This window comes from Bicyclus anynana, chromosome 23 (genome assembly GCF_947172395.1).
Source record: "Bicyclus anynana chromosome 23, ilBicAnyn1.1, whole genome shotgun sequence".
NCBI lineage: Eukaryota > Metazoa > Arthropoda > Insecta > Lepidoptera > Nymphalidae > Bicyclus > Bicyclus anynana.
Window position 1 is genome coordinate 4,156,239 of NC_069105.1, and position 14,822 is coordinate 4,171,060.

Here is a 14,822-nt window from a genome sequence, read left to right on the forward strand (position 1 = left end):
TGTGTGTATTATTTAAAATAATTGCGTCCGTATTTAAGAAAAGTTATCTTTAAGTAAAAGTTCAGTTTGTTCATACCTTATTTAATTTCCACGTTAATTAGTAACTCTTATAAAGAAACAAGGAAGGAACATCAAGTTACCTATAAAATGAAATAATTACGAGTCGGTGTCAAAAACCTAAAAACACGCGCCCAAAAATAGAACACACATAAATTTAATGGATCAGGAAACAGGAAACATCGATATTTCATCATAGAATTTATTGTGTATCGAATAAGGAACTGTGATCCTAATCTGTTAGTATAATTTTAGCCACATCACTAATGCAATTAGTGTTGCCGAGTTAGATCAGTTGTGATATCGATAAGACAGTTGATATCGACGGCTTTAAACCTTTTAACGCTAATGAAAATTGCAAAAGTTGATTTACGCCCATGAGAATTTAACGCTTGCCGGATATCTTTCTAGATATCACTAGAGACTATAGAATAAAATAGTGTTGAATGTTATCGACGATTGTTAATCCTTAGCGAACATGAAACAAAATCTCCAGTAATTAACAAGAATAATAAAAATAGACATAATTTCTATACTTTTAACACTTTTATTTTAGTTTTTGCCTTTTATTTTAGTATTCAATTGAAGGCAAAAAAAAAAATATAAAGAATTTAACAGCCGTGACCTGGACATATTGACGCCAATTCTTTGTGTTTCAAAGAGTGTATGAAAACAAAGTCAAAGACATAACAATCATTGTTTTCAATACAGTTGAATGTTCGTGTGTTACCATTCGGGAATTCGTTTAGTAATCGACATATCTTTCTCTAATTTACATACCTACTACTGTGTTAAGTTTAGTTAAGTACTAATTGATAAAATATATAAACTAGTAGCAATACAATAAATATAGCTATCTGTTTATCGGCACATGACTGGATACTCGATATCGATGTTACCTGTCGCGTGACATCTCTATACAACAGCAGAATTATACACGACCTAAAAAAGGGCACTCAAGGCGAGGGAATCTCCGGAAAACAACTTTATCTCGGTTATTAATAAACATATGGTATTGTCTACTTTTGGTTTCATATTTTGTTATTTATAATTTTAATAGTGTTTTAATATACAAACAATAAATAACTTTTTGTCGCAGAATTGAGGCGTAATTAATAACCGTTCAAGGTTTTGTCTTAATGAGACTCGTATCTGGTTTCCTACAGAATATATTCTCATAATCTTTTTTTAGGGATTCAGTTTTTATGTCAACGTATTATTTATAATATAATTGTGTTGGAAAAATGTTTGTGCCATCTCTAGACACTACAGGAGTCTATGGTTCTGGGACATTGTTATCAATGGTCTACCAATAGTAATAGGTAAAGTTTAAAGCCCTTGTGATACCTACTGTTCAATTGTTCATATGAAGGAGTGCTTGTTACTGCTGCAGAGTACCTACCATCGCAGTGTTTCAGTCTAAATGCAAATAACATTTCAAGCAAATGAGTCTTTTGATTGATGAATAGAGAGTAACATTATACTTCAGGTTGAAGGACGTTCTCTTTTACAAACAAAATAATGTAAGCAATGATTTTTCCCCTGAAGCTAAGGTTTAATTGAAGAATTGTTTGCGTTACTATAAAAATTACTGTCCAAAAATGCATCTTTGGACACTACACGATCTAAAGTGCACCCATCACTGGGTCATTGAAAATAAAGCATACAAGTGTTTATTACTGTAAACTAAAGATATTATAAGAGTCAAGAGCCAAGAGGCCTATGTAGTCTATGCAAGAGGCCTATGTCCAGCAGTGGACGTCTATCGGCTGTTAAAGATGATTATGAATGTAAGCTATTTTGTAAATTCAAAAACTTTATTTTAACCTATTCTGAAAATAACTTAACTAATTAATTATCACGAACCTTATATTATACAACTCGACAAAGACAATGCGTTTCCAGTGTCGACCAGCATTCAAAATAGGCTGAAATAATTTACTTCGTAAAACAATTCTATCTGTACGTAAAAAGATAATCTGATTCTGATCTTAAATAAACAAAATAGAAAACGTTAAAGGAAATTCACGCAGTTTCGTAAATTGTCTAGGTCGAGCGGTCGCAACCTTTAACACATAAACCAAAAAAGTTCCGATTTTTTACTGCGCAGTATTTCAAAATGTCGACTTTTATTTGCTTCATTAAACTTTATTTTATGAGTTCAACTTTTTATGTCGCGGTTCAATGGTAATCGAAAAATGAGAGTTCATTTGGATTATTTTAAACTATCGCTTTTGTAGGCGTCTTCGTCGTCTTTCTGTATTGTAAAAAAAAGAAAAATGTATTTTTCTACTTAAATTCATAATATTTTTTAAACTTATTATTTTTTATTGCGTTAATTAAATTAGAAGAAGAAATACTTTCTAGAAATGCAAAGGCGGCCTTCCAGTCTCTACCGTCTCTACCAGGTAACTTCTGACGAAAGGACTTGCGAAGAAACAGCGGGAAGGTGCAATATATAGGTAAATTAGATTTATATAATCTCTAGTAAATTAGAGATAAAAGCCTTCAAACACAATAAAGGAGAATGCACTCAGACTTATATGAAGAATGAACCAAAGTAAGCAAATAATTTTGTATTTAGCAAATATATATGAATAAAGCACTACAATCTGTCAGTCGGACTCGGAAGTGACACTTCCTATTGAATTGTGCAATTTGTCTTTCATGCGGAAACCTGCTGGTAAGGCCGCGCGCACGCTTCAGACAAAACGAAACAACATAACGATTTTTAATATGATGTTTACTCATTCACTGTTTACCTTTAATGGAGATAAATATTTTAACTCTTATCAATATTCACATCTGTATTATGTACGCACATTAATTTATAAATTCGAAATATTTTGGTAATTTGTAAAATTAACTTTTACTCGGGGACAGAATAAAAGAAGTAAAGAATAAAACAATAGTATGTAATATATTTAACGCCTTTTAGTACAAAGTATCAATAAGTACCAATAATTTTTCATCGGGCTGAATCGATAATATTGATTGTTAAATGTTTCAATCTAAATTACATTATTTTAGTCTTGCAAGTTGTAATTTATTGTACAGGAATAAAATAATGTAAAACATTACAATAAGAGCCATGACCATGCATACATGAGAAATAAGTGTAGATAAGGAGCCCTTTTAAAAGACACGCATTTGACCTTTTTTCTATCATGCCTAGCACCTACAATCAATATGAATCATGAACAGTTGTTAAGTAAAGTTTTACAACAATTAATTTTCAAGTAGAAACAATTGAAAAGTTCGTGTTCACATTTTCCATCCAGTTTGCAGAATCGAAGTGGATTGATTTTCATGAAAGTAGCCACGTTTTCATACATTCCGCGAAGTACTCGTAATAATAAATTTATTTCAATTAGGCTTAGTTTACAAGCACTTTTGAAACGTCAAGTTATGTCATGAATTAATGGTATCACCATTAAAGTCGAACTAATTACTTTGCTAATGAGATTATCACACCATTTTGAATTTTGATTTAACCGGTATGTGTCCGATAGAATTTTTGTTTTATCAAGAAGTCTATTATTAATAGGGAGCCTAATTTTTACTTCAGATAGCTAAGATAGTACCTAGTCTATTCCTACTATCTATTATTTGTGTCCGGCTAACTTTGGCATTGAGTTCTGTGACGGTTAACTTAAAATTCGCATAAGAAATTTGTAATTTAATCTGTTAAATAGAAGCCTAAGTTTTCTATACAAGATTCCTCACGATTTTCTCGGACCAAGGCGCGTTTGGAACCCTCATAATTTTAATTTATATTTTCGACTTAACCCCATTAATATAAATTAAATTATGACATACTTGACGTTTATAAAGTGCTTGTAAACTAAGCCTAATTGAAATAAATGAATTTAAAAATTGAATTTATAGTTTTTTTAAATACATCTATCGATTTCTATTTCTGTTCTACGGGGTTAAATAGTGATTGAAATTTCTCACAAGTCTGTAATATTTCTACTTCACGTAAATTGGTACAATGACAGTCGTTAAAATGTCAAATGTTATGGGGTTAAGGAAGAGAATGTCAGTTTACAATAATTTTCGCGCAGTCAATGTCACGATCGTTCTGTAATGTATTAGATATATCTAAGCATTTAGTATTCACCCGATAAATAAGCAACAAACTGCCATTGTATGTATATAAGGCGATTTATTTCGCACATACGCATAGATCTTTAGCATCTTATTCTAAGGAAACCGTCGCTATCAGAGTGACGCGCAAAATTGTAATACTGTAACAATGAGCGGGACGTGCCGATCATAATGATCAATAGAACTATAGCCTGCAATAGCCACACATACCTGATTTTATAATTGCTGATATTTTGTTAGCCCTTGTTCCTTCCTATAGGTAAGTTTGGTAGTCTTTTATGGAATTTGGACCGTGATGCTCCTCAAATGTCCAAGTATAAAACGCAATTTTTGACATTTTCTACGGGACATCGTGAGGAATCACGTCTTTAGTCGCTAGACCCTTAGCAACCAGATACCCTAAGAGTTCTCTTAAAAAATCATCAACAGATTTTTTCGGCAAAGTTGGCTGAGGATATGATTTTTCCTTTAACACATATAAAAATATAAAAAAAAAATACTTATTATTCTAGGACGATTGGTGACTGGACACATGAAACCAACTATCTTTCTAAACCATTACAGTCCAAACTACATAATTGGCTATCGTACTTACCTATGGTAGGAGCACAGACTGACAAACTTTCGATTTTTATAAAATTAGGTATGTCTAGCTGTTGCAGATTCTCAGTATATAAGGAAAACAAGGAAAATTGCTGATATACGAGTATTTATGGCTATGTTCGATGGGAAAACGTCAACGAATTTTTACATAGAAAATATATGAATGGGTCCAATTGCTATTGCTAAGTATATATTATTTTTTCAAAATTGGCATAAGTCTGATAATATAATAAGATGCCTATCATCAGGCATCGGTCGTGGTTAGTTACCACCCTACCGCTATCATTTAAGCCTGCATTGTCACTTAAAATCAGGTGATGACTAATCATTGAATAATAATAAAAACAGTGGACGGGAATCGATCCAATGACCTTTTAGTGTTAAGTCCGGGTCCTTTACCGTAGAGTTATACTCGTAGAAGCTTCGAAGAGAGAGACGAATGTCTTAGCATTCCATTGGCGCCGGTCCATTATGTGGTAGAAAGAAATACTCCGAGAAGAACCCCGGACTTGCCACCAATGGATGTAGGGTTATGGAGCTCCTTTAAAATCGATGAACACTCCCTTTCTCCGCTCGTGTAGTTCCGTCCAGAAAAATTTGGTAAGATCTACTTTAGCAGCTTTGGCTACCCGTACTAATATAGAATATGCTGGTCTTTAAGCAAGTTACAGATATTTTGTTGCTATTCCACAAAGACATTTTTAGTTAAGTAGTTCATTATTCAACACTTATGCGTTGGACTGTACTAGACATTAACTGTTTGTCAGAATGTAGATACTGATCCCGACAATGTAGACGAGCAGGTATACGCACAGAGTTATAAACGATTTACAACAATTAAAACAATGGCTGCCATCACGAAAATATCAACATATAACATTATTTAATTTATTGGAACATGTTTGTTCAACGCCTCATTGTCTTCGATATAATTAAGACGTGACTATCAGCCTGTTAATTGTTCTCGTACTTGTAGTAGCTAAAATGTATTCAGGGCTTATTATTGCAAATCGCCTTTACAGAAAATTCTAAGTTTCAGGACTAGTCAAGCGAAGTCTAAGCTTATTTTTGACAGCAACTAGTATTGCTGGATTCCGAGCGGAATAGGGTTCCGGGTTGTCGGTGAAACAGGCACAGGTTTTTGTTGTGTCTCTTCACGGAACATTGCGAGTTTGGAACCCTCGAAAGTGAATTTTCAAGTTTTGGCAATTTACATACTATATTTTATTAATATAAATGCATTATGACCTTTCAAAATTACCAATTTTCTTACTGAAGAAAGTTTTACTTTGATAAAAAAAAATATAACTATCGACTCAACCACAATCAGTTTGCATTTAGTGTATTAGATGGATATAATATGAAATACACAATTAACAGTAAAGTAATAGATGCGATTGTAGCACGTTGTGGAAAACTTTTCTAGCTTTTCGCACACTGACCCCCAAACTTCATTGTGGAGATGACATCAAGAGATGATGATGAAAGTAAAAAATATTTTGGACCACTTCGTTCGTGCAAACAGAGCTTTGAATATTCAACAATTAGTTACGGAATGAGTGTCTCGATATTTTCTTACTATCAGGAACAATAGAGTCGGTCACATGACTCGACATGTTTCTGCGTACCTCATGAATGGCAATATAAGGACAATACGTATGTGTGTACACTGCGGGTACATATTGACCCAGCTGTAGAGTTCAGTATAATTTCTTTGTCGTCGTATGACTTCGCACGACGTGTTGTGAATATTTAACCACCACATAATATGACAAAAAACCCAATGTGTATATTATAATAAACCTATAAGTTTCGATAGAATTCGAAGAATCTTTTGGTTTTTATTAAAAAAATACGTGAATCTTTTATTCGATAGCCGCAGGTTGCTGAAACAGTTAGCATGTTGTTGATACTCAGTGCTGATAGAAAAAATAAATATGATCTAATCCGCGAATGAAAATAAGGATATACCTAAATTTGCGCAAATATTAGTAGGTAAAGTAAGCCCTGACGCCCCCCCGTGAATACAACCAATCCATAACCGTGTTACTTAAAAATCGAGGAGTTTTGAAGAGTAATTAACGTCTTTATTAGAAGCCAAATTAAACATTTTGATAAAACCCACGACGATTAAACAGTAATTGAAAAAGGATACAATAATTTAAACACCCTAGAATAATTAAAGAATTATTGTAGCGAGCAATCAAATCTCTCGTATTTATATTATTAAACTTCCAATAATCGTTACAATGGAAAAAAGTTCAAGCGATACCTACCTCACCCGACGCGGAATAAAATTCTGTGAAAGGCGTATTTTTTATTTGCAGGATAAGGCTTGCAGTTTTTATACGGAAACCTGAAATAGGCTCTCAGTTTTATAACTGTAACTCAAAAACCATCAGCGATACTGTAAATCTTAAAAAATCTTCTTATAGAAGAGAAAATTTACTAAAAAAAACTTTAACATTTAGAAGTTTGGCTACGCAATTATTGATATAAATATTGCGCTGAAAACGGCGTTTCGTCCAACCGCTGAAACAAGGGCATGGCGTCGCTTGGAAGAGTACGACTCGGATAATTTATTATTTTTAAAAAATAAAAATTTATTTGAAAATTCTGTATAAAATCTATACTACTATTATAAAGCTGAAAAGTTTGTTTAGTTTAACGCGCTAATAAAGGAACTACTGGCCCGATTTGAAAAATTATTTCAGTGTTAGATAGCACATTTATCGAGGAAAGCTGTAGGCTATATATTACAAGTGAAACCTTGCGGTGTCAGCTATTATGAAATAAACTTAAACCAACTATCGCGTATATTTTTCCTTTCATACTAACGATTATTGGCGGGTTTGGCACTACCCGACCAGACTAAGTATAGGTATGCGAAACACAGTCGGGTTAATTATACCATTTACACTTCGAGAATGGATTAACAGAGTTAATTACGATATTTGATTTATTGAAGTTGGTTTTTCCCGATCGGCAAAATAACTATTAAAACATCGTAAAATTCAAGAGGTGAAAATTAATTTCCTCAAACACTTTTATGAATTTTTGGCTTTGTTGACGATAAGTTTCATTGGGAACCATCAAGTCAGAACTCTGTGCATAAAAATGTCGAGTCTGATAGTAGATTTACTAACACTAGCATATTAATATTCTAGAGAGGTAGTTTATGACATTATAGGGGTAATCTCTGGTTCTTCAGAAAGCCACGTAATTCATAGATTACATTTCATGCCCGTACTCCTACCTGCCTCAGATTCCGGAGGGTGTGGATTCGAATCCGGTCCGGGGCATGCACCTCCAACTTTTCAGTAGTGTGCATTTTAAGAAATTAAATATCACGGCTACTTCTGATCCATAGCTTTCGTGGGATTTATGAAAAACTTCAGGCGGACAAAGCAGCGGGAGTCCGCCACTAAACGGCCTCCATGGCGCAGTGGTATGCGCGGTGGACAAACAACACCACGTTACAAATTGGAGGTCCTGGGTTCGATCCCCGGCTGGGCGGAATGAGGTTTTCTTAATTGGTCCAAGTCTGGCTGGTGGGAGACTTTGGCCGTTCAAAGACGTACCGCCAAGCGATTTCGCGTTACGGTACGATGTCAAAATGATGTTAGAGGTACGAAGCCAAAAGGGGCGGGGCATCATTACTTACCACCAAGTAAGATTGTACGGGCTAATTTGTAAATAAAAAAAAATCGAATTACATCCAATAATCACAATCAGATGGATGAAGATCGTTTCTAATTCGGAACTTCAACTAAACATTGTGCAAGTACTCCGTGCACACACAGGCACGTTACATAACAGAGGGCGTACAGTTACACACGATCGGTTTACGCGCTCGGCTCGCGTTACCGATATTGTTTACTGCGTTATGTAATAACAACAACAACTAAGATAATAGTCACTCTGTCGGTGTAATTGACACCGTCGTCGCTATGAGTATAATCTAGATTTAGACTTAACACATTCACACGAAACGCAACGAGACGCAACGAATAAACATACAAATAGATTGTCATAAACATATAATCATAATCGTGTGCTATTCTTTTTATTACGTTTTTCGTGATTATTACGAGAAAATCCCATCTTTAGCCACATTTCATATAGCCGCAGATAGCCTAACCCAATCCATTCACTTACATTGCATTCTATTGTAATATTTTATAGGAAGTCGGATTTGAACATAAATTAAATGTAGTTATAATAATGAGAATTGTTAAATTGGAGTGCGTTGAAATGTCATGTGTCAAGCGATAAATCGAAGATGATGAATTTATTGACGATAAAGACGGTTGGATCAGCTGTCATCTTCTCACAAGAAGTAGAATTAATGATATAAAAAAAATGTTGCAAAAAATTATTATTTTACCATGAGCCTCAAATCAGCAGAATTTATCTTCCAAACCAGTGGTAGAGTAGGTACTTAGTCTACTTAAATTCTAAATTTGAATTTGAAGTGAAGAGTAAGAAATACTCTACGCGTCAAATTCATATTAGACAAGAATACTAAGTACTAAGCACAGTAGTAGTAGTAGTAGTACTTAGCTTAGTAGCAGTCTAGTAAAAGGCTATCTAGTAGTAGTCTCTCTTAAGAGTCAAGTAGAGCCCTTTACGTTTAAGAGAAATATATTGATAATATTATAATTAGAATTGACACACTCCAAAGTCTCAATCCCGTGTGAAGCTCTTCAGTCTATATAAAACGCGAAACACGACAAAACAATCCTTGAAACTATTCTCAGATCGGCGTGATACTGCGGAGAAATAAAACCAATAGCGATCGCCGTAAATAATCGCCATTCTCCCGGCACACGCGGTGGCGAGTGACTTCCGATTTCCGCGTGACGCCAGCACTTGTCGCGCCGACTGTACCTATGACAGTTAGCGGCTAATCTCGGCATATAATTTTCCGTGTTCTAGGAAAAAGCCACGGCCGTCGACTAGGATCAAACCAGATCTGAACCAATTTCATTCATTTAAATGCAGGGCCATTTGCGGTTTCCTGGGCCCTTATAGGTCCTAATTCTGGGTCATATTCAGCTTTTCTATCATAAAAGAAACTGTAAATTTAATTGTAACAGTGAATTCTGTCCTAAAGTGAATCCTTCACCTTGAATGCTGAGTCGGGCTCTGATCTCGAGAAAAATTCGGTAGCAGTAGAATAAAGAAGTTGATGTTTAACACACTTACTCGTATATTCAACCTTCGGTCATGGTAAAATTGTAACATTGTTATGACATTATAATAATCTTTGTAACAGTTATGCCATGCTTTTTGCCACCTCCAAGTGCCATCACCGTTTCAATCTGAATTTGAAGGGCTCATCTGAATTTAAAGAATGCAACCCGACAACCCGAGAGGTACAAATAGTTATTTGCACCACTCAATAAGTTTCATGTGAGACCTTCTAATGATGAATAAGCTCGATTAACTTTATCCTCTGACAGACCCCGTGCTAGAGAAAAACCCAGCAGTTCTCAGGTCATGACCACCTGCTAGTTCCGATAACTATTAGAAAAAAATTGCATCGAGAAAACAACACAAATATGTCATATGCCCTCGAGTCATACATACGTAAGGCGGAATATCTAACGTCGGCCACAGACGGTCAAGTACATAGACACAATTTGCAACGCGATCTGATCATTGAAAAAAATCTCTGGCATCTGTGGCTGCCGTAATATATTAAATCTCCTGTCACAATATTTATGGTCGCATTTCTCTGAAACGGCTCGACCAATTTTTTTTTTTTTGTATATGCGGTACTTAGGTATGAGAATAAGTCGTGAAGTATTTTTCATGTTTTAAGAGGTTACCCCCACCCACTAATTCCCGCGTCACCACATGACTCCACGGAAGACCAGCGAGCGCTGGTGCATTCATCACCAGCGTTTTTAGTTTTCTTTATTTTAAGTTGTATATATATAGGGTGGAGTATTTCCCAAACTTACTTAAAGGTGTTGACGAGTCCGGTTATAGAAGCCGAACTGCTTAACAAATATTTTTTTAACTAAAAAATAAAAACTTTTAAATTGGAATTATTTAATAATAATTCCGATTATCCACGTAACACACGTCTTTATCTATCCTTGCATTTTAAAATACGTCAAACTTTGGTACATTTTAAGATCTATTTACAAAAGAAATACTATTTACCCCGAAAATATTAATTTTAGAACACGTATTCTTTGAACATTTTTAATTAATTTTCGGTAAAGAATATAACCTCCTTGGGGAATACTCCCGAGGATCCTGAATATAAATATTTTTTTTGTTCTTGCTTTCTTTAACCGCGATAGCGGGTCAGCTAATATTTAGATAAACTTAAAGGCAAGTTAGCTAGAGCGGTATGTCGTGTAGGTAATTGATGTCATTTACTAACTCGTTTCTATTTTGAGCAATTTCCCAGCAGAATTTCCCGGAAAAAACGCCGTGAAGTATCGTGATTGTAATGGATGTATGTAACATGGGTATCGCGGTTTCGCGATTACAGTAGCGCATAATGGTTGTACGAGTATATATATGTAGGATCTATTTGCTATAATGAATCCTTTATTTTCCCTTCTGTTAACTAGAACTAACTAACGGACACCCACGACTTCCTTAATCTGGCCCTCTCGCAAAATCCGTTCTTAGCGGACACCTACTACCTCCCTGCCAAATTCCAACATTGTATCGTAACATAGCATCGTAACGTAGTTTTGGAAATTACCAACTTATAATATAATCTTATGAAAACCATAATATCCAGCAACATATTGAAAGCAGCACAGTTTAAGCGCAGAGATAAAAACTAGAATATTTTTTTTTATTCAATCAAATTGAAGCATAATGAAACAGTTTACACTAGACTAATTTAAGATTCAGGAATAATAAATTATACTAAAACAGTGCAGTGATAGCCCAGTGGATATGACCTCTGCCTCCGATTTCGGAGGGTGTGGGTTCGAATCCGGTTCGGGGCAGGCACCTCCAACTTTTCAGTTGTGTGCATTTTAAGAAATTAAATATCACGTGTCTCAATCGGTGAAGGAAAACATCGTGAGGAAACCTGCATACCAGAGAATTATCTTCATTCTCTGCGTGTGTGAAGTCTGCCAATCCGCATTGGGCCAGCGTGGTGGACTATTGGCCTTACCTCTCTCATTCTGAGAGGAGACTTGAGCTCAGCAGTGAGGCGAATATGGGTTGATGACAACGACTAAAACAGTAACCATGTTCCCTTTATCCCTTCTTCCCTGTAGTTGCGTCAAATATCTCTACTCTACATTCGCTCGTAGCTCATGCACGTAGCAAAGCGCTACGTCATATTCAGTCAAATACTGCCGAATTTGTTCTTATCAGACTGATCTGTAATAAGTCTACTATCTATAAAAATCAAGACATTCATTTATATGTTTTTTTAAATGTTCTTATAAAAACAAAAAAAATAATTATCCTAGAGTAGATGAGGTTGAGTGCCCAAGCAAACGGAGGTCAGAAAACTAGAGTGAGGAAGCCAATAATCAGTATTTTTTTATTATCCACGAAAAACCGACGAATCCAAGCGACAAAGTCACCCAGATTAAAAAATAAATCACGCACATTTACCCCGAAACCAGAGCATCCTCAAATATTGACTCTACAACGTTCTGATGCAAAGATTCTTACACTATTCATAATGAACTTCGGCAAAGTACCTAACACAGTCTTTTACGACTTTTTACGAATTATCCGTAAGGCAATAGAAATCAATTCAGCCTCAATAGTTCAACGGTAAGAGCGAACGCACTCATCACCGAGGGGTGGTGGTTCGATCCCCGCCCCGTTGGTCTATTGCCGTACCCACTCCTAGCAGTCTTTCCCGACTAGTTGGAGGGGAATGGGAATATTGCTCATATTACGAAAAATATGGCAAATATTCTTTTAAAAAAAAACAAGCAGGGACAAACGGGAATATTGGTTATATTTAAAAAAATGCGAATATTCTTTTTTTTTAATATGGCACGAAGAACGGTGACGTCAGAAAACTATGAAGGACCTTACGAAGCTTAAGAAAACTACCTATATTTTAATTATATCTTAGTCTCAAGTTACACAGATGGAAAATTATTACACAAAATGTTTACTGAACACACATACTGACGATCGTTAAGAATGAATTGTGTTGGAAATGCGAGATAATACTCGTCATCATTTGTTCATTAAACAAACAAAACAAACAAAACTGTTTCATTTTTAACAATTACTCTCATAATGGTACAATTCGAATCTTTCGGGTATTTACCGATTTACAGGGTCAGGCCCCTCTCTATAGAGAACATATACTATGCACAAAAATTAAGGGAGCAGAAAAAAAATCCAAATTTTTGGGGGATTTTCAACAGGCTGTAACTTATACAAAAATGGTCGTACAGCAAAAAAATAAAAAGCAAATTGTAGCTCTAAGTGTTTAGTTTTTGGATCTGAGTTTGAAAATTTTTTTTTGAAAATATTTTTCGAGTAATCATAAGAAAACCACTGAAAAAAAAATTTTCGAAATTTTTTTGGTTTTTTTTTTTAATCTACGGACGTGGAAAAAATTTTTTCGACTCAACCTCCATATGGACCGAATAGCTTGTTTATTCAGATTTAATTTCGTTTTTTTTAAATCTCGATACGAGCATTTCTCGCTGAGATATCGATGTTTGAATGGAAAAAGATCATTTTGTCTTTGATTACCAATATCTCAGCAACCAATGATCGCACAGAAATTTTGAGGTTGGTTTCAAAAATTTGAATAAACTCTCTACAAGGGTTGGCAATTGAATTTTGAAAATAGTGCTTGACACTTTAACAATAATTTTCGTATGTTTATGATGGCCGGAACTTTTTGACTATTTATAATACGAACCTGTTTCGCACCCAAACTCACCAACAAAAAAGTCTGTCGTTTTTGAGGGGGACGTGGTAAACTCACATATCGAAAATATTTAACACGATTAATTATATTCATACACTACTACACACAACTATGAAATTGGCTCCCAACACACAACGTGTAACTTTTACATAAACTAACAAACGTCGCTTAGACTATCCACAGAATATATACATAGAATATTCGATTATTTGATCGATTTTTTGCTGTTCCGTCAAAAGAATAGATTATTATTAGAAATTGTTTTTATTACAAATTTGATAAAATTAAGGTAGAAATACTTAGAAATGAAAAGTTACAACATCTTTTACTAAACTACAGGTTTTTGGCCGTTTTTTATGCCATTCAACTACACAAATCGGATTACTTCTACACATTTTTAGGGAGTTCTTTACACGACGAAAACGATTACAACAATGAAACATCGATTCTGTAGCAATAGTTTTTATAAACGCGTTAGATCATTTTTGATCTTTGCCAGAAGGGTAAAGGTAAGCGAGACAGGTCCTTTTATTAATGATCGAAGCCAGGACAGAAGCTCAACGTGCTATCCGAGACACGGGAGTGTAACACCTACTTTTTAATACTGAATATTTATTAAAAGAAAGAAATCAACCTACAGGTTAGTTTACAAGCACTTTTAAAACAAATATGACTATTTGTAACGATTCTACCTTCGGTTCGGAAGGCAATAGGTATACTACTAGATCAACGTGGTGACAATTGAAATACAAACACTATGATTTTAGGTAAAAACAAAATTATTTGAGGGTAATTAATGTAAGTTATTATGTTAAGGTCTAACAGATCTAATAGACCTACTGTAATTAGAACAAATTGTCACAACTTAATATTTACCTACACAGTTAATTGTTCACTAATTTAAATTTCGATAAAAAGTAAAGTCAAATTTATTTATTTGTTTACCTACTTTATCTTTTTTATTTCTCGGTATAAATTATACATATGTAGGTATTATTTGAGTGATTTGATTATTAATTGTACTATAGTAAACACAATTAAGAATCTCAATTAATAACAATTTTTAATACATAAATAAAAAACATGTATATGTAGTTATGTACCTATACATATTTATCTATACTAATAATTTAAAGGGGTATAGTTTGTGGTA

The 14,822-nt window shown here is 34.5% G+C and overlaps 2 protein-coding genes across 7 annotated transcripts in view; one reads left to right on the forward strand and one right to left on the reverse strand.

Annotated features, from left to right (window-relative positions):
- Positions 1–14,822, reverse strand: part of LOC112048480 (neurobeachin) — a 542,152-nt gene that overhangs the window by 31,419 nt on the left and 495,911 nt on the right. The window lies entirely within an intron of this gene.
- The window catches only part of LOC128199412 (facilitated trehalose transporter Tret1-2 homolog), a 58,096-nt gene that overhangs the window by 15,600 nt on the left and 27,674 nt on the right, over positions 1–14,822 (forward strand). The window lies entirely within an intron of this gene.